Source organism: Eriocheir sinensis, unplaced genomic scaffold, assembly GCF_024679095.1.
Source record: "Eriocheir sinensis breed Jianghai 21 unplaced genomic scaffold, ASM2467909v1 Scaffold229, whole genome shotgun sequence".
Classification (NCBI taxonomy): domain Eukaryota; kingdom Metazoa; phylum Arthropoda; class Malacostraca; order Decapoda; family Varunidae; genus Eriocheir; species Eriocheir sinensis.
The window spans coordinates 139,031-166,492 of record NW_026111531.1 but is presented as its reverse complement, the minus strand read 5'-3'; the positions used below and the strand labels follow the sequence as shown (position 1 = coordinate 166,492).

Sequence of the window (27,462 nt, the reverse complement as noted above, 5' to 3'; positions counted from 1 at the left end):
TCCCTGGCCAGCCGTCCACCACCACCTTCACCTGGCAGTTGCTGCAGCGGAACAATGGGAGGATCACAGGTGAGCTGATGGGTTACCAGGATGGCATCTTCAAATTATAAAAAATAAAAAAAGAGTCAGTGTGCCAAACCACAGTGATGTACTAGACTACATAGTTAAGGGAACACACCTTCACTGACGTGGAAAAGACCTGGATATATAGTAAATAAACAGTGACTTAGGTCATGGTGGTGGGCCAGGCAGGAAGCAAGAACCATACATCCTGTCAGCCACTATAAATACAATTTGCCTGAGCCACTACCGGGCTGGGGTCATCCAAGAGGCCCCTCCAAAGAGCCTACAGGAGCTATGGGCAGCACTTAACCCAGTAGCTGCAGGGATCATGTTTCTGAAAGGCCACTCTAAGCACTGCCTTGGGCCGACCATCAGGACCCACCAGGAAGAAGCCTACCGGCGCAATAGGCCGCAACGTAAAAAAAAGAGAGAGAGAGAGAGAAAATGATCACTCAGGCAAGCCATTTTATAATATATATCAATGCATTTGTGATCAGTTTATGCATCATCTATTTAGGCCCGTCGCTGCTACACGGTAAAGCCACAAATTTTGCCTGTCACTGGTACACGGTTAAAAAGATTATTGAGAGTCATTTTGTTTGTTCCAGGCTACGTGATATTCCTCACCACGGACCAAACTGTCGGTGACTGGGTGATGGGGGAAGTGACGGGGGACTGGCTCACCCTCACCGTCCATGGACTGACGCCTTCAAGGAAGTATTTGCACAAGATGCACTCTCACAATGTCAAAGGTTTTGGTCCATTCTCCTCCGTGGAAAGCTTCACGACTCTTCCAGGTAAGGAAGTGTTAGTCTTAGGGAGCCGTCATTGCTGTGGTGCATCAGTCACTGTTCTCCCAGTTATGCACATGTTGTGTCCCACCACACTGTCCCTCATCATGGAGCTATCCATCACTGATGCTTACTTGATGCCCATTACCTGCATTTTGTGTGTTGTGTTGCATCAGTCACTGTTCTCCCAGTTATGCACATGTTGTGTCCCACCACACTGTCCCTCATCATGGAGCACTCCCTCCTGAGGCTGACTTGAGGCCCATTACCTGCATGCTGTGTGTTGTGGTGCATCAGTCACTGTTCTCCCAGTTATGCACATGTTGTGTCCCACCACACTGTCCCTCATCATGGAGCACTCCCTCCCTGAGGCTGACTTGAGGCCCATTACCTGCATGCTCTGTGAATGCCACCTCTGGCTCTGTGGGCATGTGGGTAAACCCTGCTTACCAGGTTGTTTATGTAAGAGACAATCCTTAGTAAAGAGTGTGCCCAGAAAGTTGGGTTAGAGCAGGTTGATGGATCCTGCTGGGAGGTACATGGTATGGGGAAGGTGCCTGCATGGGGACCTGCACAGAGGAACCCCCAAGAATGGTGTCATAGTTTGGGTGAGGCAGGCTGGCAGAGGCCCCATTGATTGACTGATTGATTAAGCCAATGTTAAAAATATTATACATCTGCTCCTGTGTTCCAGCTGTTGACAAGAGCATCGGTGAGCCCCAGGCTGGTGTGTGGAGCGAGAGGCCTGATTGTGCTGGTGATCGCTGGCGTGGCAGGAGCCATGACCAGCTGGGGGCCTTCTTGGCCACCACGCTGTACTGCCGCGGGTCAAGGCGGAGCCCAGGCCAAGCATTGTGTAAGGTGGCAGGACAGTTTCTTGTTGGTGTGTTTCATCCCATGACTCATTTCAGCAATCCTTTACACTGACTGCAGGAACTTTTTATTCACTTTGTAATATGGAGAACAAGGCTGCAGGGCATAGTCCACAAAGACTTAAGTTTGCCAAGATTAGAGAAAGAAAAAAAAAGGTAAACTTGTTCATAGGAAATGTTCAAGATGGACTTTCATTTTGTGCTATACATAGTTGCAGGGTAACAAGTGACCTCTGTTTGTGATATCTGTGTCTCTTGGTGGAGCAGCTAACACGTGTTTCTAACTTGTGATTGCTTGCAGTGTGCTGGCTGGGAGCTATTTCTTTAAATGAATTCAAATATGCTTTGTTGAACTCAAACCTCATGCCTTTAACATCCATCCTGTTTTGAAGATTGCATGTGCCCTTCCATCTCCCTCTGGACAGCCCTGCGAGGTACAGCAGCAGCACTCAGTAGTGTTTAGCAGCTAGTAAGATGCATCACTTCCTTGCAGTGTTGGCGGCAGCTGCAGTGAGAGCAACAAGCCTGGCGTCCAGCCTCCAGACCTGTGGATCCATCACGGCCACCTGGAGCTGAAGAACTTTGACAAGGGTGAGCGCAGCAACTCCCCCAACCACGCCTCCATCATCCAGCACACAGGTGGGTGTCTGTCAGTCATTGAACAGTGTGCAGCTCATGGAAGTCCTGTCATTTGTGTGGTATTTTTTGTAATATTTGGTTGCTGGTGTTTTGTTGCCAGTCACTGCTGCGTTGTAGTGTGCCAGTGACGCCTCACACAACCTTACTCCACCCCAGGACACTCCAGTATGAGAGTCATCACACATTACAGAGTTTCCATCTCTCTCTATCCAGACACTCCCTCCGTGCCTGCTCAAAGTCTCTCAAAGATCTTTCCCCCCTCTCCCCAACGTACTCCTGCACCCTATCCCTCCATTTCACTCAAGGTCGTCCTCTAGCATTCCCTCCCTCTATCTCACTCACATACACCCTTCTGGTCATCTTACTCTCTTCATTTGCTCCATGTGGCCAAACCACTTTAAAGTCTGTCGCTTCACTTCTTCCACCACTCCACGCTTCTTCCCTTCACCCCGTGACACATTCCAAAACTCGTACACACTTTCATTACTCATTCCTTCCATTCTACTCACACCACAAGCACTTCTCAAATAACTCATTTCCACTGCCTGCACTCTAGACCTCTGACTTTCATTCCAGGCCCTCGTTTCTCTTGCATATGTGAGGGTTGGTACTATTATTGTATTTCTCAAATCCCTCTTTACCTCCATGCTCACACTTCTGCCATTCATGATTTGTCTCAAAGACCCTACCACCCTTCTTCCTTGCAATGCCCTTTCTTCTCACTCTCTGTACCACCATGCTTACACATAACTGATCCAAGAGCCGCGGGTCACTCTTCTCAAATGCTCTGAAACCCAGTTCCAGGTTGACCCTGGGCTCATAGAGTCTATACTGTTCTGCACTGTGTCTCAGTGACATGGTGGTGTCCAAATGAAAATCCTGTAGAATATTTCTCAAATATCCAGGTTTACCAAGTCGCATTGCTTGATAAGTCAAGACAAATATTTTGTAGACTATGCGTGCCTTGATGGGCAGCCAATGCAAGTCTGTGAGTGCAGGTGTTATTCTCTCACCAGACCCTTTGTTAGCCTTGCCTTGATGGACAGCCAATGCAAGTCTGTGAGTGCAGGTGTTATTCTCTCACCAGACCCTTTGTTAGCCTTGCAGCTCTGTTCATAACAAGTTGTAGTTTCTTCAGCAGATATTTAGGAAGGCCATAATAAAGTGAGTTACAATAATCCAGCTTTCTATTTACATGATTATATATATATATAAGCATCTTCATGGTCTTATCATCCAGGTATTTCTTGACAAATGCAATATTTCTCAGATGGTAGCCTGCCGTTCTCACCACCTGACTGATCTGTTCTTTGAATGATAGAGTGCAGTCAAGTATCACACCTAAATCTTTGACTGACTTTTTTACAGTCCTAGTGTCATCTTTTATCCGAAGAGTGGAAACATCTAGCCTCCTGACATCCTTGTTCTTCCCGACAATCAAACATTCAGTTTTATCCTCATTCAGCTTCAGTTGCTTAGAATTCATCCATTTCCCGACATCATCCATAATTCTGCTCAGCTTATCTTCAGTGTTTTCCACATCACTCAGCGACAAATAGAACTGTGTATCATCAGCATACAGTTTAAAGTCAACTTCATGCCTTCTTAGTAAAATGTGAAAGACCAATAGTATAAACACAGAATAAAATTGGACCCAGTACACTTCTCTCGGGGACTACTCTTTGCAAAAGTTTATGAGTGGAGAACGATTTACCTATTTGCACACAGTAAGTTCTGTTCTCAAGGTAACTCCTCAGATAATCCAGCGCGCCACCCTCAATTCCAATATTCTTACAATCCCGAAGCAATAGACTGTGCTCCACCGTGTCAAACGCAGCACTCAAGTCTAACAAAATCAGAACACCACACTTCCCTTCATCCATAAGCACAAGCAAGTTGTTTACCACCAAACAGAGAGTAGTTTCAGTTGAGTAAAGCCTCTTGTAGGCAGATTCATTATCCGGTAAAGCCTGCACCACTAGCAAATGCTCCATTAGCTGATTTAAGATCACATTTTCAAGTATCTTGGATAGAAACGTCAAGTTGGATACTGGTCTAGAGGAACTAAACACTGTGGGTCCAGTTTACCTTTAACGATAGGTTTCACGATCGCCGCTTTCTCACTCTCAGGGAAAGTCTTGTTTTCAATACTAGTGTTAACCATCACAGTCATAATATTTAATAAATCACTAAAGTTTCCACTCTTAATGATGTCACTTATCGGCAAGGGATCGTTATCACAGTACGTCAGGTTCACCTGTGTATGATAGTTTTCACCACAGCCACATCCACTTGTTGAAAGCCTGTTAACTTAATTTCAGGGACTGGAGTTTCCACAGCGGATCCATGGTAACCGCGGTCGCCTCTAAAGTTCATGATAACTTTCTCAATTTTCTTGTCAAAAAAGTCTAAAAACTTATTTGCCAGCACTTCATCCGAGAAACCATCCGGAAGCTTGTTAACCTTTCTGTTTCCACTCAAACTGTCAAGCACCTTATATAATTTATTGATGTTCGGCCCTGCCTCCACAACCTTATTCCGATAGTATTCTTTTTCCGTTTTATCACAAGCCGATTTTCTTTGTTTCTCGCCTCCTGGTATGCTCTTCTTGCCTCATCTGTTTTTTGCATAAGCCAGTCTTTCTTTTTTCTTCTCTTTTTGCCCACAGTATTTCCACATTAAACCAAGGTGCATGATCTCTCAACACTATCTCCTTTTCACTCAGAGGACAGAGGCTGTTATACTCATCTTTAGCTAAACCATTATATAGCTTAACCATGCAGGTAGCACAATTTCCACGTAACACCGAGCCACGTTCACAGATTTCACGACATTTAATAGTAATTTCCTGTATTACAGAGTTAATCAGTATTTCTGGTTGAAAATTCTTTCGCAATCTGAACGTAATCTTTTTTCTCTGCACTGCTTCCCTCACGTATGAAATTTCAAAGGTTACCAATTTATGCACCGGGGACATACAACATATTTCATCAACACACACCCCTTGCACTAGATCACCGTCTATATCGCTGAAAACCAAGTCTAGCACATGACCCCCTAAAGAAGTCATCTCGTTCACTTTATTAATCAGGTTGAAACTGTCCATCATCTCAATGAAGGCCATGGCAGAAGAATTTTCAGGATCATCAATCCATAGATTAAAGTCACCACAGATGAACACATTTGCACTCACCATATCCACAGACTCCAAAGTGTGCGAATTCATCAATAAAGACCTCTGCTCTTGTATCCGGAGGTCCATACACCACAATAAAGGTGCATTTCCTTCTATCAATTTCACAGATGACTTGCACTAATTCAAAGGTATCCCACCTTTCTGATGCTTTTCTCCGAATCTTCTTAAAAGAATTCGAAAGAAAGATCCCAACACCACCACCCCTTCTTGTCTCCCTCGGGACATGTATAAAGGTATGAGTACATGCGGAATGTACAATTGGAGTAGGCCTAGATCTGTACGTATGTCAAAACTGCCAGTCTGATTAGGCATTACAGTATTGCTTTAAATATAATTTGTTTAAGTTTTTGAAAGGCATCCATAAGTGAACACTTTTGAGTATGAGACTATAAGGAAGTTGGTGTTTTTAACTGTTTCAGATATCAATATTCAACAGAAAGGACATATTTTATCAAATTAATTGAATATTTAGTTCCATATATTTTTCATGAAAGTAGATGTTCCTTTTGTTACAAAAATTCAGAAGAAAGGGAAGCTGTCTAATATTACTAGTCTAAAAGAAGGGGATACCTTTTGGAAAATTAATTAATTGTTTAGTTTTACATTCTGTTCATCAGGAGACACAAATATGACTGTGTTCCTATATTTCACATCAAGAGAGATTTATAGGGTATAGTTTTCAAAGAGGGAATACATATCATATTTTTATAAAGTGAAAAAACTATTTTCCTTATGTTTCTGTGAGTTTTATTATTGTAAGCAAGAGTGGAGTAAAAGGTCTACCCAGTGGGCGTTTTACCCCACATGCAGGGTAAGAAGCCCCCTTATTATTTTTTTTAAATTGTCATTATAGAAAGGTGTAAATCATAATGAGTGGATATGATATATACCATAGATAGGCCTTAGCCTAAGCTTTCAACAGATCTTTTTTTTTTTAATTATATTGCAAAAAATGTGGCTACAACAGGCAATCTCTCTTAAGGGGGGCAACTTACCCCACCTTACCCTATTACGAATTTGGGAAGAGTATTAAAAGGCAAGCATTTTGCACATCAATCAGTCTTTTCCAATTTGCAGGAGTCGCGTCACATCACAATGGAACCAAAAAAGGACGAGAAGGGACAAGACAAGAAGAAAAGGGCTTCTGCTGCCGCTGCTGCCTCTCCTGATGATGATGAGCAACAAGAAGACACTCAAGAACAACCTGCCAAGAAAGTGAAGGGACGATCCAAGAAGAGGTCATCGTCTGCTACCGGGGAGACACCCCCTCCTCCAGCCCTCTTGCGTCACCAATCCACTTGGACACAGGAGCCCCAACCTGGTCATGATGATGCTGGGGTGTGTCTTTTGCTCAAAATCGGGAGCAAATTCTTGGAGGAGATTTGAAACTCGTAGTAGATCCGGAGTTATCGGTGTAGTTCGTCGTACATTGTAGTACTTCGTACTTACAAATCGGGACAGTTGGTGTGGTTCGTGATACTTCGTAGTACTTCGGCTCCAAAACTCGGCGTACTTCGGGAGAAAATCAGGGTGAAATCATAGTACATCGTAGCATATTGTAGTACGTCGTAGCACTTCGGGAAATAATTCGGTGTACTTCGGGGAATATGCCCTCGAGGTCGACCGAACGCCTCGAGATGAAAAGATAAACAAATTTTCGTAGTGATTCGGGGAAAACGCTATCTCCCGAGGTACTACGATTTTTTTGTGATTCGGCGTCTGTGAGACCGGGGGGTAAGTGTGTTCTCTCAAAGTTTCCGGTAGTTTGGTCGCTGCTCTCTGTATTCTTTCCAACTTTCTAATTTCTTTCTTCAATGTAGGTGACCACACTAACGCTGCATATTCCAGTCTTGGATGTATCACCGATGTTATTAGTTTCTTCACCGTCTCTTCGTCTAGATATGTAAATACTGCTTTTATGTTTCTAAGAAGATTGTATGTTTCCCCAGTTATCCAATTTATATGCTTCCCAAAGGATAACTTGTCTGTTATTGTTACTCCCAGATCCTTATTCTTCTGTTTTTTTCATGATTCTTTCATTACTCAGAGAGTAGTTCCCCAATATCCGTCTACTGCTCTTACCAAACTCCATCACACTACACTTCTCTGTATTGAATGTCATTTCCCATTTGCGTGACCATTCGCTTATTCTATCGAAATCCTGACTCAAGGCTACACAGTCTTCTTCATTAGCCACCCTCCTCATTAGTTTAGCATCATCAGCAAACATATTCATATAGCTTGTCACCCTTCTGTCATGTCAATTATATATATTGCAAACATAATCGGAGCCAGCACCGATCCTTGGAGGACTCCACTGGTCACTTCCGCCCAGCTTGATTTATTGCTCTTGATTACTGTTCTCATTTCTCTCCGTTAAAAAGTCTATAATCCAACCCTTATATTTTGCATCATCCTGTAGGTTTCTCCAAATAACTTGTTTATGTGCTTTTCTGGGGATGGTGTGTCTTGCAACGTTACTCCCAAATCTTTTTTCTTCATGTGCTAACTTTAAGTTTTCTTCTCCCATCCTGTATGTCTTCCTTGGTCTTTTTATACTTTTCCCCATTTCCATAACATGGCATTTGTTTGCATTAAATTCCATCTCCCATAACTGGGTCCATCTATACACTCTGTACAGGTCTTTTTGCAGTTCTTCACAGTCTTCCTCCATCTACACTTTCCTTATTAATTTTGCATCGTCTGCAAAAAGGCTCATATAACTTTTTATACCCTTTGGCATATCATTTATATATATTATGAACATTATTGGTGTTTGTGTGTCATTTCAGGTAAAATATAAGTATCAAGTATATAAAAAAAACTAGTCCTGTTAGGTTTGTGAGGGTCATGTCACGTGTTTGTGGAGGTCATCTTAGGTCCCAAGGGTGAGGTGTGTGTGTCTGTCTGTCTGCAGTGCTTGTTCCAGAGCCTCAAGGGAAGTGCCGGCAGCCTGGTGGGGGTTTTGGGGCCCCTATTCAGAGTGCCTTAAAGTGTGTGTGTGTGTGTGTGTGTGTGTGTGTGTGTGTGTGTGTGTGTTTGTAATTCACCATGGCCTGATCACGAGTTGGACTTTCTGCCAGCAGGTACCCTCCCGACGTGAGTAAGTGCTCATTATTGTCGATCTCTGGGTACTGCCAAGACCTCACACACCACACAACCCATCCCCCTTGCTCAAGGGGGGACAGTAACCACTCCTAGTCAACGGAAAGAATCTGGCCTGAGCGGGGCTCGAACCGCCGCCTGTTTGGCCGTGAAGACTTGCAGTGCAGCGCTCTACCGATTGAGCTACCGGAGCGGTGTGTGTGTGTGTGTGTGTGTGTGTGTGTGTGTGTGTGTGTGTCCACCTAGTTGTATTTACCTAGTTGTGACATACGGGAAAGGAGCTCGCGCTGTCCCGTCTCCATATCCGCTCCTATCCAACTTTTCCTAAAATCATGAATGTTTCTTGCACAAACCACCTCCTCCTCCAGTCCATTCCACACCTCAATGCTTCTGTTTAGGAAGCTAAACTTTTTCACATCTCGCCTACACGTGGTCGCCCTCAACTCCTTTCCATGTCCTCTCGTTTCTCTCTCACTCCACACACACAGGTCCTCTCTGTCCAGATTCTCCACCCAGCTCGCCACCCTGTACACCGCTATCAGGTCTCCTCTTTCTCTTCTTCTCTCCAGGGTTGTGAGCCCCATGCTATTGAGTCTCTCCTCGTAAGTCCGATCCTTAAGTTCTGGTACTATCTCTGATCTCCATCCAAGGGCACAATGCATTCAAACTATAAATCGAGCAAATTGGGTACTGGGATTTATTTCAAGGAGCGTAAGCAACAGAAGCCCCGAAGTCTTCCTCAAACTATATTTAGCATTAGTTAGACCTCATCTTGACTATGTGGTTCAGTTCTGGTCACCTTACTATAGAATGGATATCAAAATATTAGAATCGGTGCAGAGGAGGATGACTAAGATGATTCAGGGGTTGAGAAACTTGCCATACGAGGAAAGACTCAAACAGTTAAACTTGCATTCTCTAGAAAGGCGAAGGGTGCGTGGAGACATGATCGAGGTTTATAAATGGATGAAGGGCTTTAATAAGGGAGACATTCATAAGGTTTTGTAGGTAAGAAAATTGGGTAGGACACGAAGTAATGGGTTTAAACTGGATAAATTCAGATTCAACAGGGACATAGGCAAAAATTGGTTTACAAACAGGGTGGTGGATGAGTGGAATAGGCTTAGCAGTCATGTTAGCAGTGCCAATACAACTGTCACATTACAAAAGAGATTGGATAAATTCATGGACAGTGATTATTAGGTGGGGTTAGATACACGGGAGCTACACAGGAGCTTAGGTTCAGAGGAGCTGCCTCGTACAGGCCTACCGGCCTCTTGCAGACTCCAATGTTCTTATGTTCTTATGTTATCTTAGTTGCCATTCTCTGTACTCTTTCCAGCTTTCTTATGTTCTTCTTTTCATGAGGAGACCAGACCACTGCTGCATACTCCAGCCTTGGCCTTATCATTGTAACTATTATTTTCTTCATCATCTCTTCGTCCAAATACACAAATGCCGTCCTTATGTTCTTCAGCAAATTCATAGTTTGTCCCTTTATCCTGTTGATGTGTTTGTCCGGTGACATGTACTCTGAGATAGTCACTCCCAAATCTTTTTCTTCCATTCCTCTGCATATTATCTCACTTCCCATCTTATAATCATATTCACATCTACCACTCCTACCAAACTCTATTTTTTTACATTTCCCAAGGTTGAATTCCATCTGCCATGTACCACTCCACTCCCATATTTTGTCCAGGTCCCTCTGCAATGCCTCACAGTCTTTCACATCATTGACTCGTCTCAATAGCTTTGCATCATCTGCAAACAAACTCACATGGCTGGTCACTCCTTCCACCATATCATTTATATAAACAGCAAACATTATTGGCACCAGCACCGAACCTTGTGTGACCCCACTCCTCACAGGGCACCAGTTGGATACCTTGTCCTTGATTATTGTCCTCATTTCCCTGTTAGTTAGGAAGTCCTCCAGCCACTTAATCAGTCCATCACCCACTCCACCCCTATTTTTAATTTTCCAAATTAGTCTTCTGTGCGGTACTTTGTCAAATGTCTTTTTCAAATCCAGGTACACTCCATCCCCCCAGCCGTCTCTCTCTTGTATTAAATCTGTCACCCTTGAGTAGTAACACAACAAGTTGGTGACACACGATCTCCCTCCTGAATCCAAACTGGCAATCTGAGATAATTCTCTCACTTACCAAAAAATCCGACCACCTGTTTTTAACTAACCTCTCACATATCTTCGCAACCACACTAGTGAGTGATACCGGTCTGTAATTTAATGGGTCCTCTCTCTCTCCTCCTTTATAAATTGGTACTATGTTTGCTCTCTTCCAATCTTGTGGTACCCTTCCTTCACTCAGGGAGGCGCTCATTATGGAGTGCAGTTTCTCTGCAAGTTGCTCACTACATTCTTTCAGGATCCACCCTGATACTTCATCCGGCCCTGTCGCCTTTCTTACATCCAGCTTGTTCAAGCTTTCCTTGACCTCCTGCACCGTTAACTGTATCTCCTGCATAACCCTTCCTCTTTCCTGGCCCGGTGGTTGTACGAATTCGTCTTCCTTTGTGAAAACTCTATGAAAGCTGTTGTTCATCACTTCTGCCATCTCTGCTGGGGCTTCATATGTAGTTCCATCCAATTTCAGTTTATTGATTGTTTCTCTATTCTTTAATTTGCCGTTCACATGTCTATAAAATAATTTAGGTTGGTCTTTGCATTTATCGATTATATCTTTTTCATATTTCCGTTTTTCTTCTCTTCTAATCTTTGTATATTCATTCCTTGCTTGTTTGAAATTGTTCCACGCGTTGATTCTTCTTCATCTCCTCCATCCCTTCCAGGCTTCCTCCTTTCTTTTTCTAGCTGCCTCGCATCTTTTGTTAAACCTCTCCTTTTTACCAACATCCTTTTTGGTTACCTCAGGGACATATCTATTCTCGGCTTCTTTGTACAGCTTTAAAAACTCCTCCCACTTGTCTTGGGTACTTTTGGCTTTGTACAGCCCACTCCAATTTGCATTTTAAAAAAAAGGTGTGTGTGTGTGTATTTACCTAGTTGTATTTACCTAGTTGTAGTTTTACAGGGCCTGGGCATTATGCTCGTGTGGTCCCGTCTCCGTGTCTGCATTTATCCAACTTATCTTTAAAGCTTTGCACACTCCTCGCTGATACTATATCCTCGCTCAGACTGTTCCAAACCTCTACATTTCTTTGCGGAAGCTATACTTCTTTGTGTCTCTCAAGCATCTCCCTTTCTCAATTTTTTACTGTGTCCTCTTGTATTTCTGCTTATGTTTCCTTCTGTTAGTAGCAGTTCTTCATTATCTACTTCATCTATTTTGTTTAATAATTTATAAATTTGGATTAGGTCTCCCCTTTCTCTTCTTTGTTCCAGTGTTGTTAAGTTCATTTCCTTTAATCTTTCCTCGTATATTAATCCCTCCAACTCTGGGACCATTTTTGATGCCATCCTCTGTATTCTTTCTAGTTTCTTTATATGCTTCTTCTTATGGGGGGACCACACTACCTCTGCATATTCTAATTTTGGTCTAATCATGGTAGTGATTAGCCTTCTCATCATGTCCTTGTCCATGTAGCTAAATGCTACTCCAATATTTCTCACCAAGTTATATGTGTCTCTAAAGATCCGATTTATATGACTCTCTGGTTGATTATCATCCCTCATCACTACTCCCAGGTCTCTCTCTTCATGCACTTGTTTAATGTTTCACCATTTCCCATTTTGTATATCCAGATTGGTCTTGTTTCACTTTTACCCATTTCCATAACATGACATTTTTTCACATTAAATTCCATCTCCCAATCCATACTCCATTTCCAAATTTTGTATAGGTCTTCTTGCAATATTTCACAATCTTCTTTGTTTCTTATATGTTTTTGTAATTTAGCGTCGTCAGCAAACAGGTTTATGTAGCTATTAACTCCTTCAGCCATGTCATTTACATATGCCAGGAAGATTATCGGTGCTAATACTGAACCCTGTGGTACTCCGCTTTTTACATTTCTCCATTCTGATTTTATGTCCTTGACCACAGTTCTCATCTCCCTTCCCATTAGGTAGCTTGCCATCCATTTTTTCATATTTCCTTTCAATCCTCCTTTATTTTCCAGTTTCCATAATAGTCTTGTATGTGGAACTTTGTCAAAGGCCTTTTTCAAATCTAGATAAATACAATCAACCCATCCATCCCTTTCCTGAGTTCTGTCTCACTCTTGAGTAAAAACTGAGTAAGTTTGTAACACATGATCGGCCCTTTTGAAATCCATATTGTTTGCTGGTAATTAACTTATGCTCTTCTAGAAATTTAGTCCACTGCTTCTTTATTATTTTCTCACATATTTTGCACAAAACACTTGTCAGGGATATGGGTCTGTAGTTTGAAGGTTCATCTTTCCTTCCACTTTTATATATGGGGACCACTTCAGCCCTTCTCCACTCATTGGGCACCGTACCTGTTGCTACTGAGCATCTAATGATGTCGTATATTGGAACAATTAATTCATCTCACATTTTTTAAAATATACCCAGAAACTCCATCCAGTCCTACTGCTTTTCCCTCTTCTAGTTCTCCCAGTAATTTATGGATCTCTTCTTTGTTTACCATAATCTCTTCCATATGAACTTCTATTTTATTCTCTTGTGGCGCAATAAAGATTGTTTCTTTGGTAAAGACTTGCTGGAATTTTCTATTTAATAACTCTGCCATACCTTTAGGGTCATTGACTTCCACATTCCCGTCTCTCAGTCTTTCTATTGTTTCTTTCGGTTTAGTCTTCCCATTTATAAATCTATAAAACAACTTGGGCTGTTCTTTGCATTTTTCCACAATATCCTTCTCATATCCCTTTTCTTCTTCTTTCCTTATTTTCACATATTCATTTCTCGCCATTCTGAAGTCTTCTTTGATTCTTCCTTCTTTTTAGTCTTTTCCATGCTTTGTCCCTTTTTTCTTTTGCGTTTGCACATTTGGCATTAAACCAGTCCTTCCTGCCCTTAACTTTGGGTCTGTATACGGGTACATATTTTTTGACACCAGTGTTATAGGCTTCCATAAAGATATCATACTTTTCTTGTACTTTATTTTTTCTCAGTAACTCATCCCATTCCACTTTCTTGTAAAACTTCCGAAGGTTTTCCATGTCTGTCTTAATATAGTTTAGCCTGTTTGATTTGTAGGATTCATCCTCTTTAGTAACCTCCACTTCTGTATCAATCTCTATGGTTACATGATCACTCTTGCCCAGTGGACATCCATACCTTAGTTCATCCTTGATGTATATTCCTTTTGTTAGTACTAGGTCCAGTCTTGCCGGTTCATCGTCACTTCTATATCTTGTATGTTCATTCACTCTTTGTATCATAAGATTCTCCATCATCAATCTTAGGAATCTATCTCCCCATGCGTTATCTCCACTATTACTCTCGAATGTCTCCCAGTCAATCTCTTTACAATTGAAGTCACCAACTAGCATAACTTTTTTGTCTTCCTTTAGCATTTTGCTTAAACTCCGTATAGTGTCATTGATCATAGTGTCGTGCTCTTCCTTGCACCAAGAGTTTGTTCTGGGTGGTACATATGCGGTTATAATTGTCAACCTTTCCTTGTTTTTGGTTTCCACATTTACTTTCGCAATTTCAGCTTTACCTTCACCGTATTCTACCACTTTCACTGTTAACTCCTTTTTTGTCATTATCATCACTCCACCTCCCCCTTTGCCCATTCTATCTTTCCTCCATATATCATAGTTTTTATTTATCTCTAATTTAATAGCTTCGTTCAGTTTGGTTTCCGTTAAGCATACGATCATTGGTTCTTTCTCCTTTATGAAATCTTGCAGTTCCAATTTACTAGTTATTAATCCATCTACGTTTGTATACATCACTCTTAAACATTTACTCTTATCTATCTTTTCTAACTTTCGTTCTTCTTTATCCTCTCTCTTGTGTACCACTTTCTGACTCGGTCCCCTACTATTCTCCAAAAAAATATCTCCTTTTCTTCCACAGATCTTTCATTATTCTTCTCCTTTGCCTCTGCTAGTAGTTCGTTCCATTTCCTTCTTTCTTCTTCATTTCTATTTTTCTTTATGTATATATCCTTGCAATCTTCTGTTTCCTTTAATTTAGTTGTTCTGTACAAAATATCCTCAGCCGCCTTCTGTGATCTTAACTTTATTTTTATTGGCCTGGTCTTTCCTTCTGTGTAAGGACCCATCCTGTGGATTTCCTCCACCTCTTCCTCAATACTTTGTTGCTCGTCATCATTTAAATTTTTTAGTAGGTCCTTAATTGATTTCAATTCCTCTTTATCTCTTTTGGGCTTATATGTGATCGTCTTTTCCTTCAAGCCAAATACTATCACACTCTTCTTCTTGTCTGCAACTTCCCTGACTAGTTCTTCATTTTTCTTTATTACCTTAACCACTTCCTTTTCTACATCTTCCTTATCTTCTTTCATTTGTTGCTCGATTACCTCTCTAAGATTCACGTTTGCTTTCTCACTCTCCACTTTCCAGGTCTTCATTTCACCCAATACCTCCTCCCTGACTCTTTTCTCCTCCTGGGTGACTAATTTCTTTAAACTTTCATTTTCCTTTATAACCTCTCCCAGTCCATCTTTCATCGACTTTTCATATTCTGCCACTTTTCCCTTCAACTCTTCATTCTCTTTGATCAGTTGCTTCTCCCGTTCCTCCAATCCCCGAACCCTAGCTTTAAGGTCTCTATGGAATTCCCAATTCTGGGATTCCTCCATCTCTCTGTTTTTTATCATTCCGATCCACTTGTCCAGTTTTCTTTCCAGCATTAACATTCTTTTGTAAATAGTTGTCTCCCGGCTGGCGAAGCCAGAGAATGCCCTATTTTGTTCAGTTTCTGCATCACTGCTTCCGTACCTTCCTTCTGCACCTCGTAACGGTGTTGACCACGTTAACTGCTCCTCCTCTCTGCTCATCATTCCGGAATTCACTTATTGGAGACGGGAACCGACACTTACATGCCTTCCAGGCCCCATGTAAACACAACAACGATAGGCGATCAGCTGATCGCGGCACAGGGAGTGGAGTGTGTGTGTGTGTGTGTGTGTGTGTGTGTGTGTGTGTGTGTGTGTTGCAGTTATTGCTGTATATAAGGTAAGTGTTGCAGCAGGCTTATTGTAATGGACTGTTTTTGTTGGTATTTATTTTTTCCCTTGAGCTGCTTCCTCTACGTACTGTAAAAAAAGAAAAATTGTGACAAACAGCAATTAGATACAAAACTCACTTGCTTACCGTACCTTTCTGCCTTTCCTCAGGGACCTGGACACACTGTTCTGCGGCACCAGCAGCAGCAGCCTGCACATCCATGGCCTGCAGGAGGAGGACGAGGGGACGTACAGGTGCCGGGCGGAGAACAGGGAGGACTCGCTCGACGCCGTGGCCCACATACAGGTCCAAGGTGAGACAAAACTATGACATATATATTTTTTTACAGCAATGAAAGCGTTCAAAGGCAAAAAAACAATGAAAACAATAAAGCACTGCTCCTATAAAGAAAAAAATGAGAGGTTAATATTGGGTGTAGAGGTCATAGGCAGGAGGAAATACAGACACATGATGGCTGTTCCAGAGTTTACCAGTGAAAGGGATGAAAGAATGAAGATGCTGGTTAACTCTTGTGCTTTGTGTGAATAAAGTTTGGCATGGTAAAAATCTTAGTGATTGTGAATTATATGTTTGTCATAGGAGATGAAGTCGTGAAATGGATGGTCAAGATATGTGAGGTAGCATGGGAGGGGGGGTGCCAGCAGACTGGACGAAAGCCATCGTTGTCCCAGTTTACAAGGCGAAGGGCAGGAGAGGGGAATGTGGGAGCTATAGAGGTATAGGTCTCCTGAGTATACCCGGAAAGGTATATGGAAAAGTCATAATAGAGAGGGTGCAAAGACTTACAGAAGAGAAAATCAGTGAAGAACAAGGAGGCTTCAGGAAGGGAAGGGGATGTGTGGATCAAATATTTGCCTTCAGGATGGAAGTAGAAAAAATAATAGTAAAAGGAAAGAAACTATACGCTGCCTTCATGAATATGGAAAAAGCTAGAGCTAATACAGTCTCTCTATATGATGATGCATCTGCATGTGTCAAAATTACTGGAGAAACAAGTGAACATTTTGAGATAAAAGTGGGCCTAAGACAAGGGTGCGTCATGTCACCAGGGTTATTCAATATTTATATGGATGGTGTCATTAGAGAAATGAAGGGCAAAGTTGGAGAAGATGGAGTAAGACTGTTCGATGAGGCAAGGAAGTGGGTACTGAATTCGATACTGTTTGCTGATGACACAGTGCTCATTGCAGAAAATGAAAGTGACCTACAAAATTTGGTCAGTGTTTTTGATAGTGTCTGTAACAGGAGAAAGCTGAAAGTAAATGTCAACAGAAGTGAAGTGATGGTTTGTGAGCGAAATAGAAGTGAGGTTGTAGATTTTGTATGCCCATATAGAGTGAGAATTTAATGTGAAAAAGAATGCAAAATAATTTTGAATGGTGAAGAAATGGAGGAGGTCAATGAGTTTAAGTATCTTGGATCAGTTATGTGCAAGCATGGTGGTATGGAGGGAGAGATAAGAGAAAGGGCACTGCAAGGAAGAAGGGTTTTAGGGTCTTTGGGACGAATCATGAATGGCAGAAGTGTGAGCATGGAGGTAAAGAGGGATTTGAGAAATACAATAATAGTACCAACCCTCACATATGCAAGTGAAACGTGGGCCTGGAATGAAAGTCAGAGGTCTAGAGTGCAGGCAGTGGAAATGAGTTATTTGGGGAGTGCTTGTGGTGTGAGTAGGATGGATGGAATGAGTAATGAAAGTGTGTACGAACGTTTTGGAATGTGTCACAGGGGTGAAGGGAAGAAGTGTGGAGTGGTGGAAGAAGTGAAGCGACAGACTTTAAAGTGGTTTGGCCACATGGAGCGAATGGAGGAGAGTAAGATGACCAGAAGGGTGTATGTGAGTAAGATAGAGGGAGGAATTCTAGAGGACGACCTCCAGTGAAATAGAGGAGAGGGTGCAAGAGTACGTTGGGGAGAGGGGGGAAAGATCTTTGAGAAACTTTGAGCAGGCAAGGAGGGAGTGTCTGGATAGAGAAAGATGGAAGCTCTTCTGCCATGGCCATCCCCTGCTGGGAGCTCCTAGGAGCAGGCATCCAGGAAATGATGATCATATGTTTGTCTCCGTTACTAGTATTGAAAATGGTATAAGAAAGACTATTCATATCTTTGTGGTTTGAGTATATAAAGTTTGGCATTGTGAAAGGTTAGCATTTGCCAGTTATCGTTAAGTTAGGTTAGGTTAGATGTTTGTCTCAGTACTAAAGTATTTTCAGTGATATAACAAAGACTGCATATTTTTTTGTGATTTGTGTGGATAAATTTTGCCATTGTAAAAATCTTAAGTGTTTGTCAATCATTAAGTTCCTCTCAGTTACTAGAGTGGTAAAAATGTTGAAAATGGAATAACAAAGACTAGCAATATTTTTGCGGTTTGAGTGTATAAAGTTTGGCATAGTAAAAATCTTAGTGTTCTTCAGTCATCATGTTTCTCTCAGTTACTAAAGCTTGAAAATTGTGTGACAGTTGCTCCGAGGTTTCTGAGGCAGCCGGCCAACGCTCTCGCCTATGAGAAGGAGAACGTGGAGCTGGAGTGCAGCGTGTACGGCCAGCCAGAGCCCTCGCTCCACTGGCTCAAGAACGGCGAGCTGCTGGTGGAGACGGAATACCTTCAGGTGAGCCGGACTTCTGTGGCGGTGTGGAAATTTATCGCTGTTACAGGTTTAAAAGGACAGAGATATGTAGATTCATAAGATAGATAGATTGGTGGATACATACATACATACATACATACATAAGGTGAAAGGAATGTAAGGCCCTAAATCAGTGGTTCTTAAACTGGGGGGTGCACCCCTCTGAGGGGGAGCACAGTAATTTCCAGGGGGGGTGCGAGCCCTAGGGGAAAACTAGGAATTTCTCTAATTATATTTGCTATTCTCTTACCAAGAGCGTGGGCTAATATTGAGAAGTTTATGAACAAATGCAAAAGTATCGCCATTACTTCAGTTTCCTGTAGTCTACTTAGGGCTTGCCAGTTTCTTTAACATCTGTAAGGAAATTTTATTGCTAGATGCAAGGGGGCGTGGAGGGAAGGACTACTTCCTGGAAGGGGCGGGGAAGTAAAAAGGTTAAGAACCACTGCTCTAAATGGATGCATAAGGTATGTAAAGAGATACATCAGAATCCATAAGGTTCCATGCATAAGGTTCTAAAGAGATAAGTAAAGGAAAAGGGATACAAGGTTCTAAGTAGATACATAAGGGATTTCAGTAGATAAGGGATATAAGGCTCTATGCAGGGAGATAAATATAATGCTGTCAATAGCTACACAAAACACAGCTGTGTTGTGTTAGGTGTGTGTAATGCCAAGCCACCCTGTAGAGTGTGAGTGGCAACAACCTGTAGATCCTTGGCCTGGTGCGCCAGGAGTACACCGGGATGTACCAGTGTGTGGCGCACAGCTCGCCGGGGACGCCCAGCTGTGTGTCCTTGAGTCAAGTAAGTGGCGGTGCCGTGCGGGGCAGACACTGTTCACACTGTAGCCCTTTGTTTGCATTCATGAGTACTGATGTAGTGTTGTCTGCATTGGACACAGGCAGTGACATGTCCAGATAATTCCAGGTTGCTAATAAGCCCAGACGCAAACATTTACAAGGTTACTGAATGTATTCCAATGTTTCTGGCGGGCAGCTGCAGCCGCTGGTACAGACGCTGCAGTTTTAAAAAGTGTACATTACCCAAGTTATTGATGTTGATGCATGTGATTTTCTTAGCATGGCTGTAAGCATAACCCTTTGTTGTGTTTATTATTCCTTGAAGACTGAATAAAATGCATAGATCACACTGTGGGCAAAGCACACGTCTTCAGTAATGTGTTCATATTTGATTGTCCTGAAGTTTGGAGATATCAAAGCCGGTGCTGAGAGTTACTGACTCACTAAAATGTGATTTACCCGAGAATGACTATTTTGTTGTGGTATTTTGATAATACGTTGTCTGGGCTCACCTCCAGGAAGGAGCAGCATGCCCCCACCCACGCACAAGGCAGGTCACAGACACAGTAAGTGGGGCAGCTCAGGCACACCACTACTACTACTACTCCTTGTTTTCAATACTTAGAATGTCTGCTCATTGTTGACACAGCTTGTTTACATCATTTGCCTTCTCTTGGTGTGGGCCTTGACAGTCACTGTGCCTACTAGTCTTTATGCTGTTCACAATAATTATTCCTGGGATACTCAGTCGTCTACAAGCAGGAAGGATCACTCATGTCAGAACCAAAGGACACAACCTGGGAATATTTATTGCATGAAAAATTCAACACAATACTACTACTGTTAAGATGTATTTAGCAAATACAGAGTTATCCAACTGCCATTCCAGTGATTATAAAGAAATAATAACATTTTAGCGAGTACATATACAACATTTCATCAAAAGTAAGTAATTCACATCACTTTCCTCCCTTCACTGCAGAGAACGCGTCCAGAACGTGAGTGCAGCTCCTCCAGCGAGGGACGGGATGAATACAAGACCCAGATCAGCGACCTAAGTCCCGGGAGTAACTACATGGTGCGGGTGGCGGCCCACACCTCCGGCGGCCTGGTGGGCGCCTCCATACACGAGGTGCGGGTGTTCACCAAGCCGGACCTGGACCTGCCCTCCGCCTCAGAGTCTGAAAGTTGTCTCCACCTCACCCACCAGTCTGGAGGCCACTTGTCGCCGCCCGTACTGGCCAAAACGCCCATCACGGGATACACCATGTTCTATACGCAGGTGTGGACGGCCTTATAGAACTGTGTGCTAAATGTGGAGTCTCTGTTGCCTAACAAAAGTCTCCCCATATCCTTGTGTGTCATTAGTGACCTTCCTTTGAGTAGAGGGTGACCATAGCCGTGTGTTTGTACAAGTCCCAGTGTGTATCTTAACCATTGTCTCCCTTGTAGTTTTCTCCTCAGGTTGGGTCAGCAGAAGAACACGTAGTAAAGGTCACTGGTACGTCACATGACCTCCAAGGCCTGGACCAGTTCACTGAGCACAGCGTGTGGCTCACCGCCGTCAACAGTAATGGCGGGGGAGATGCCACCCCGGAGGTCACTGCCAGAACCTTCTCAGACGTGCCCTCAAAGGAGCCTCAGAATGTGAGCGTTGAGGCTGCCAGCTCAAGGGCGAGTTGTGGAAGGCTTCCAAGGCAAAGATACATTGTGAAACTCGTTTTTAAACAGCTTTCTGCTCTGTTCATTTCCTTCACATCATCTCTACAAGTTGCACATTCATTGTTTCAGTATTTTTAACCCTTGCACATTCATTATATTTGACCCGTCTGCTGCGATTGGCATGGATTTGGCCTTCACTGGTAGCCTGAAAACATTTACTCCCATGTCTTTCCCTGGCTCTGTGGTGGATAGTGGAGTGTATCCAATGTGGCATTGGTGCGCAGGATATCCCCTCCCAAGCTGCAGGACTTTACATTTTTCTCCACTGAATTGTAGCAGCCGGTTTGTGTTCCATTCCTGTAGCTTGGTGAGGTCTTCTGGTAGGAAATCCACAGTCAGGGGTTAAGTTCAAGCATTCATGGCCTCACACAATGTTCAAACTTTTTAAGATTGTATTTTGATAATTTATCGTATAACTTTTTTCCCTCACACGGCCTTTCCCTTCAGAGCCTCATCATCTGCTGGGAGCCTCCGCTGGCCGAGCACCAGAATGGGATCATCACCAGCTGCAAGATCCACTACAAAGAGCGCGGCGAGTCAGGTTCCTCCAAGACCAAAGCCACAGACGGAAACAGACGACTCTTTGCCCTCAAGAAAAGCACCACATACTCCATAAAGGTTTAACCCATCTGCTGCGATTGGCACAGATTTCACATTCACTGGTAGCCTGATAACATACAGTCCCTGGTCTTTCTCTGCCTCTGTGGTGGATAATGGAGTGTTTCCCATGTGGTATTGGTGTGCTGGATATCTCTTCACTGGTAGCCTGATAACATACAGTCCCTGGTCTTTCTCTGCCTCTATGGTGGATAGTGGAGTGTTTCCCATGTGGTATTGGTGTGCTGGATATCCCCTCCCAAGGTGCAGGACTTACCTTTTCTTCATTGAATTGTAGCCACAGATACTTTTTGTTCTCGCTGTTCATTTCCCATTTCCTTCTGGTTCTCCTCCTCCTCCTCCTGTAACCCTCTCTTTCCTGTCCCTACTGATCATGTTCTCTTTTTTCCTCTTGCTGTTCCTGTGTTCCCGCCCTGCCAAATATTCTCCCGCGTCCTGCTTCTCGGCATTTCCTTGAGCAGGTTAGTGCAGAGAGCGTATACAGCTTAGGGTCGGAGAGGCTTTGACGGAGCTCAACCAACGTAATGTACAGACTGAAGCGACACAGCGCCACAAAGAGAGCCCACGAGACCACAGTTACACACTGTACATATATAACATAAACTTGGGCGAGGCTGTGGATTTTGATGCAGTGGATGTACATTTTGATCCAATGACCCTGATAACCTAAAACCGGTGAATGTATAGGAGGCGAAGCTACACACGCACACGCACACACACACACACACACACACACACACACACACGCAATAATACAATACCCGTCAACATTACAAAGAGAAAGTATTCTTCCCATGATAAATACTGATTAAAAAGTCTTGTGTGTGTGTGTGTGTGTGTGTGTGTGTGTGTGTGTGTGTGTGTGTGTGTGTAATTCACCTCGGCCTGATCACGAGTTGGACTCAGTCCCGCCAGCAGGTACCCTCCCGACGTGAACAAGTGCTCATCATCATCGATCTCTGGGTACTGCCAGGACCTCACACACCACACCCTCCATCCCCCTTGCTCAAGGGAGGACAGTAACCACTCCTTGTCAACAGAAAGAATCCGGCCTGATGGGGGCTCAAACCGCTGCCTGTTTGGCCGTAAAGCCTTGCAGCGCAGCGCTCTACCGATTGAGCTGTGTGTGTGTGTGCATGTGTGTGTGTGTGTGTGTGTGTGTGTGTGTGTGTGTGTGTGTGTGTGTGTAGCCTCGCCTCCTATACATTCACTCTGGTTTAGATTAGCAGCTGCTGCAGTCTGACTCGACTCGCTCTCCTGATCATTACTGCCGCAGGAAATGACATAACTGTCTTCTCCCACACTCTACCTTCTCTTCCTCGCTTTATTCTTCATTATTACCATTACCAGAAGCTTTATTACTCTGTTCCCGCATAAGGAGGACGAGGGGACAGACACATGCGTTTGGCTTCCTGATGCAATACATATTATCAAGGGAAGCATGATAGCAAGAGAATATTGAGCTACACACAACTTTTACTACCATTATTATTGGCAAGATTGTCACGTGTAAGGAGGACGGGGAGGCAGGGACATGGGTTTGGCTTCCTGACACAACACGCATCATCAGAGGAAGCAAGGCAGCAAGCGAATAATGAGCAGCACACAACTATACGCATACAATTCCAGCACTGCCGCCAGGTAAGATCACGAGACTAACAATGAGGAGCCCAACAACATCGTTACGTCCGCATTGCATCGCTCCACATCTTATCCGCCCCCAGTTACCAGCGCATAGAAGCTCCTGCCCTTCCCCATTACGCGTATATCATTAGCCAAGCGAAAAGAAAGCCACTCCCTCCATCCCTTCAACTCCGGCTACATGTGATTGGGGGATTTTTTGGGAAAAGATGGTGCTGGTTAATGGTATTTCCTTTGGGGATATCTGCCAAGGTAACCTGAAGAGTTTTTAGTGAAGGTACCATAAGGTTGAAGGCGGATTTTCTAATGGTAACAACAATAAGACTGACACTCGTATACTCCTTTTCCTTCTGCCTCACCAACTACTTCTGTGAGAGTCTATCAATTGCCATATGTGTTTCTACCCCTCAATCTACATTCTATCTCACGTTAGTTCACCGCAGTATCACCAACGCCATCACCACATATATCAACAAACGCCACAAGATACCAACATACCACACACCAACACATTCACTAAACACAAACCAGAAACTTCAAACCATCAACACACGTAATGACAGACTTACTCCTCATAAATGGACACTGGCCTCGATTCATTATACAAATACGCTAATTATTCTAAGAAGCCTAAATTATTGGTAACGTTAAACCTGTGTGTGTGTGTGTGTGTGATATATATATATATATATATATATATATATATATATATATATATATATATATATATATATATATATATATATATATATATATATATATATATATATATATATATATATATATATTTATTTTATATATATATATATATATATATATATATATATATATATATATATATATATATATATATATATATATATATATATATATATATATATATATATATATATATATATATATATATATTGATATATTTATTTTGGCTTAATAGTTATATACATATTGGTAAATTACAAATGTAGTTTTTGTTTTAAGCCAGGTCCATTAAGTCGAGGCTTTCTAAGGACCTGAAGACTCGTAAAGAAAGTACATAACAAGGGACAGGTTTGGGCCACATAAAGCATAATAACTTACATATATTTTAACAATGTATAAATGTATAGGTCATTCGAAGTGAAAAATGTATACAATACGAACATGTGAAAAAAACGTAGATGACATCACTCTGGCAGTAAACAAGCGTACATGTGAAATAAAAACTTGAAAATAGCTTGATTATTATTGAAATAATGAAATTTACAGCAATCAGTCGGAGTTTGCAAAAATAATGTGAGAAAAAAAAAACGCAATGAACCATTCAAAAACACTATAAAATAAATTCAAAAATCAATGTGACCATAAGTTCTCATAGGTACTAAGAAGCCTTTTTATTAATTTGGTTTGAACAATCTTATATTCTCATCAGTTTTTAAGTGTTGTGGTAAGTCATTCCAGATTTTAGCTCCTCTTGATAGGATGCTCCGTTTTTTTGTTTTTTTACAACAAAGGAGGCAGCTCAAGGGCACACAAAAAAAGAAAACAATAATAAAAAAAAGCCCGCTACTCGCTGCTCCTAAAAAAGAAACAAAAGAGGTGGCCGAAAGGAAGATCATATACGGGAGGAGAGGTGTCCTGATACCCTCCTCTTGAAAGAGTTCAAGTCGTAGGCAGGAGGAAATACAGATGAAGGAAGATTGTTCCAGAGTTTACCAGCGTGAGGGATGAAAGAGTGAAGATGCTGGTTAACTCTTGCATAAGGGGTTTGGACAGTATAAGGATGAGCATGAGTAGAAAGTCGAGTGCAGCGGGGCCGCGGAAGGGGGAAGGCATGCAGTTAGCAAGTTCAGAAGAGCAGTCAGCGTGGAAATATCGATAGAAGATAGAAAGAGAGGCAACATTGCGGCGGAATTTAAGAGGTAGAAGACTATCAGTATGAGGAGGAGAGCTGACGAGACGAAGAGCCTTAGCCTCCACTCTGTCCAGAAGAGCTGTGTGAGTGGAGCCCCCCCACACATGAGATGCATACTCCATACGATGTGATGTCCTGCACAATGGTGTTAATAGGTCATGAGGTCTCCGGGTAACATTGCCAGGCATTGCTGTAAAGCCAGAGTCTATGGAAAGAGAGAGAGAGAGAGAGAGAGAGAGAGAGAGAGAGAGAGAGAGAGAGAGAGAGAGAGAGAGAGAGAGAGAGAGAGAGATTGTCGCTATGTAGTACGGTTCTTATGGGCCAAACAAAGTCTTTCGCTCCACCATACGTGATGCAAGTGTGGACATGGCCTTATCTTACGTAATTTAGGGCACTGATGTCAGAAATCACCCGTCCAAGCATCCTTCTCCTGTCAGAGAGGCGCTATACGACAACATAAGCGTGGATAGCCTTGGCTTGAGTTTTAAATTTTCCGCAAAAAAAAAATATTAAGCATTTAATGACCAAATATACTCAGGACTTAATAATTCACAAAGAGTTTTTCAAGTCACTTAGTTATTTTACATGCAATCTATTGCTTAACATTCATGATTTCATTAATATATTTTTTCTCTACTTCTACAAATTTGTTTACCGACAACACGATTTGAAGAAGTAAATAACGAAGAAAACGTATTTTAAGGATAGACTCGTATTAAAACTCGTGTTGAAGCGCTGCGACTGTTTACATAATACATATCTACCTCAATGACGACGCAAAGGCTGTCAGTGAGTTATAGCAGTATTTGCCAATATATGTGTGGATAGCTTAGACTTGAGTTATTCATTTCATGCTTATTATTTACCGGCAGTTTAAGAGAACATCATGTAGCTATCTGGCAACTTACACTAGAGCAAGACCTTTAATTTAACATTAATCAATATATATATATATATATATATATATATATATATATATATATATATATATATATATATATATATATATATATATATATATATATATATATATATACAACATAGGAAACAGTTCAAGGGCACCGAAAAAAAGGAAACAATAATAAAAAATGCCCTCTACTTACCTCTCCTAAATATAATCCAGAGGTTTTTTTTTTTTTTTTTTTTTTATACATTGCAGCCTATTGCGCCGGTAGGCTTCTTCCCGGTGGATCCTGATGGTCGGTCCAAGGCTTCTTTCCGGTAGGTCCTGATGGTCGGCCCAGCCCGTTTTGGCGCAGGCGAGTGTTTATAGTGGCGCCATCTTGCATTGGCTCATGCTGCCCTCCCAGAGCTCATCTTTGATCCTAGAATCTAGAGTCCGGGTTGATAGGTGGCCTTCTGGACAGCATGTGGGTAGTTTTAAGCCACTCGGCGGCGGCTGAAAAATCCCAGCTTGGCACCGGGCGGGGATTGAACTCGCGTCCTCCTGAACACGAGGCCGTTACTTTGACGACTCAGCCGAAAGAGAGGTCAATATCGGAAGGAGAGGTGTCCAGACACCCTTCTCTTGAAAGAGTTCAAGTCGTAGGCAGGATGAAATACAGATGCAGGAAGATTGTTCCAGAGTTTACCAGAGTGAGGGATGAAAGAGTGAAGATGCTGGTTATCTCTTGCATAAAGGGTTTGGATAGTATAGGGATGAGCATGAGTAGAAAGTCGCTTGCAGCGGGGCCGCGGGAGGAGGGGAGGCATGCAGTTAGCAAGTTCAGAAGAGCAGTCAGCGTGGAAATATCGATAGAAGATAGAAAGAGAGGCAGCATGGCGGCGGTAATTAAGAGGTAGAAGACTCTCTGTATGAGGAGGAGAGCTGATGAGACGAAGAGCCATATATTTAGTAGGAGTAGGTAGGAAGACACCTACCGAACGGGCGTGAGCTACTTCCGGTGAGGATATATGAGAAGCGAGGAGGGTGCTGAAGCCCTACAAAGACCCTTCCCATGTCCTCACTAACCGTTTCCCTTTTGTCTCATTAACACCAGAGAGCAGTTCAGCATGCTCTCTAAAGACAGATCCTCTCTCTTTCTACACCACACTACATTCACAAAACACAAACACCTTTTCCCAAAATTCAAAATTCAAAATGGCTAACGAAAACACTACCTCGGAGTCCCCACCTGGGGGGGGGGGACCATAAATTCCCCCAGGGAGGACTCCCCTTCTGGCTGCCGACTTGAGAGGTGTCCTGATAACTCCTCGAACCTCCTCCTTATCAATTTCTGCAACATTTGCGGCCTCCGTTCTAATTTTCATTCTGTGGAACACCATCTCCTCCTCTAAACCTCACCTACTCTTCCTCACTGAGACACAGGTTTCTGAGGCTACTGACAGCAAC

General features: G+C 42.6%; 2 long non-coding RNA genes across 2 annotated transcripts; both read left to right on the top strand.

The window, feature by feature from the left end:
• The first annotated feature begins 41 nt into the window (after window positions 1-41).
• LOC126990950 (uncharacterized) lies at window positions 42-7,804 on the top strand. The gene is made up of 5 exons (XR_007744949.1): window positions 42-69; window positions 672-860; window positions 1,549-1,710; window positions 2,220-2,365; window positions 6,639-7,804. It is a non-coding gene; the product is annotated as an uncharacterized LOC126990950 (long non-coding RNA).
• An 8,078-nt stretch (window positions 7,805-15,882) lies between these two features.
• LOC126990951 (uncharacterized) lies at window positions 15,883-20,456 on the top strand. The gene is made up of 3 exons (XR_007744950.1): window positions 15,883-16,095; window positions 18,270-18,418; window positions 20,220-20,456. It is a non-coding gene; the product is annotated as an uncharacterized LOC126990951 (long non-coding RNA).
• The last annotated feature ends 7,006 nt before the right edge of the window (window positions 20,457-27,462 follow it).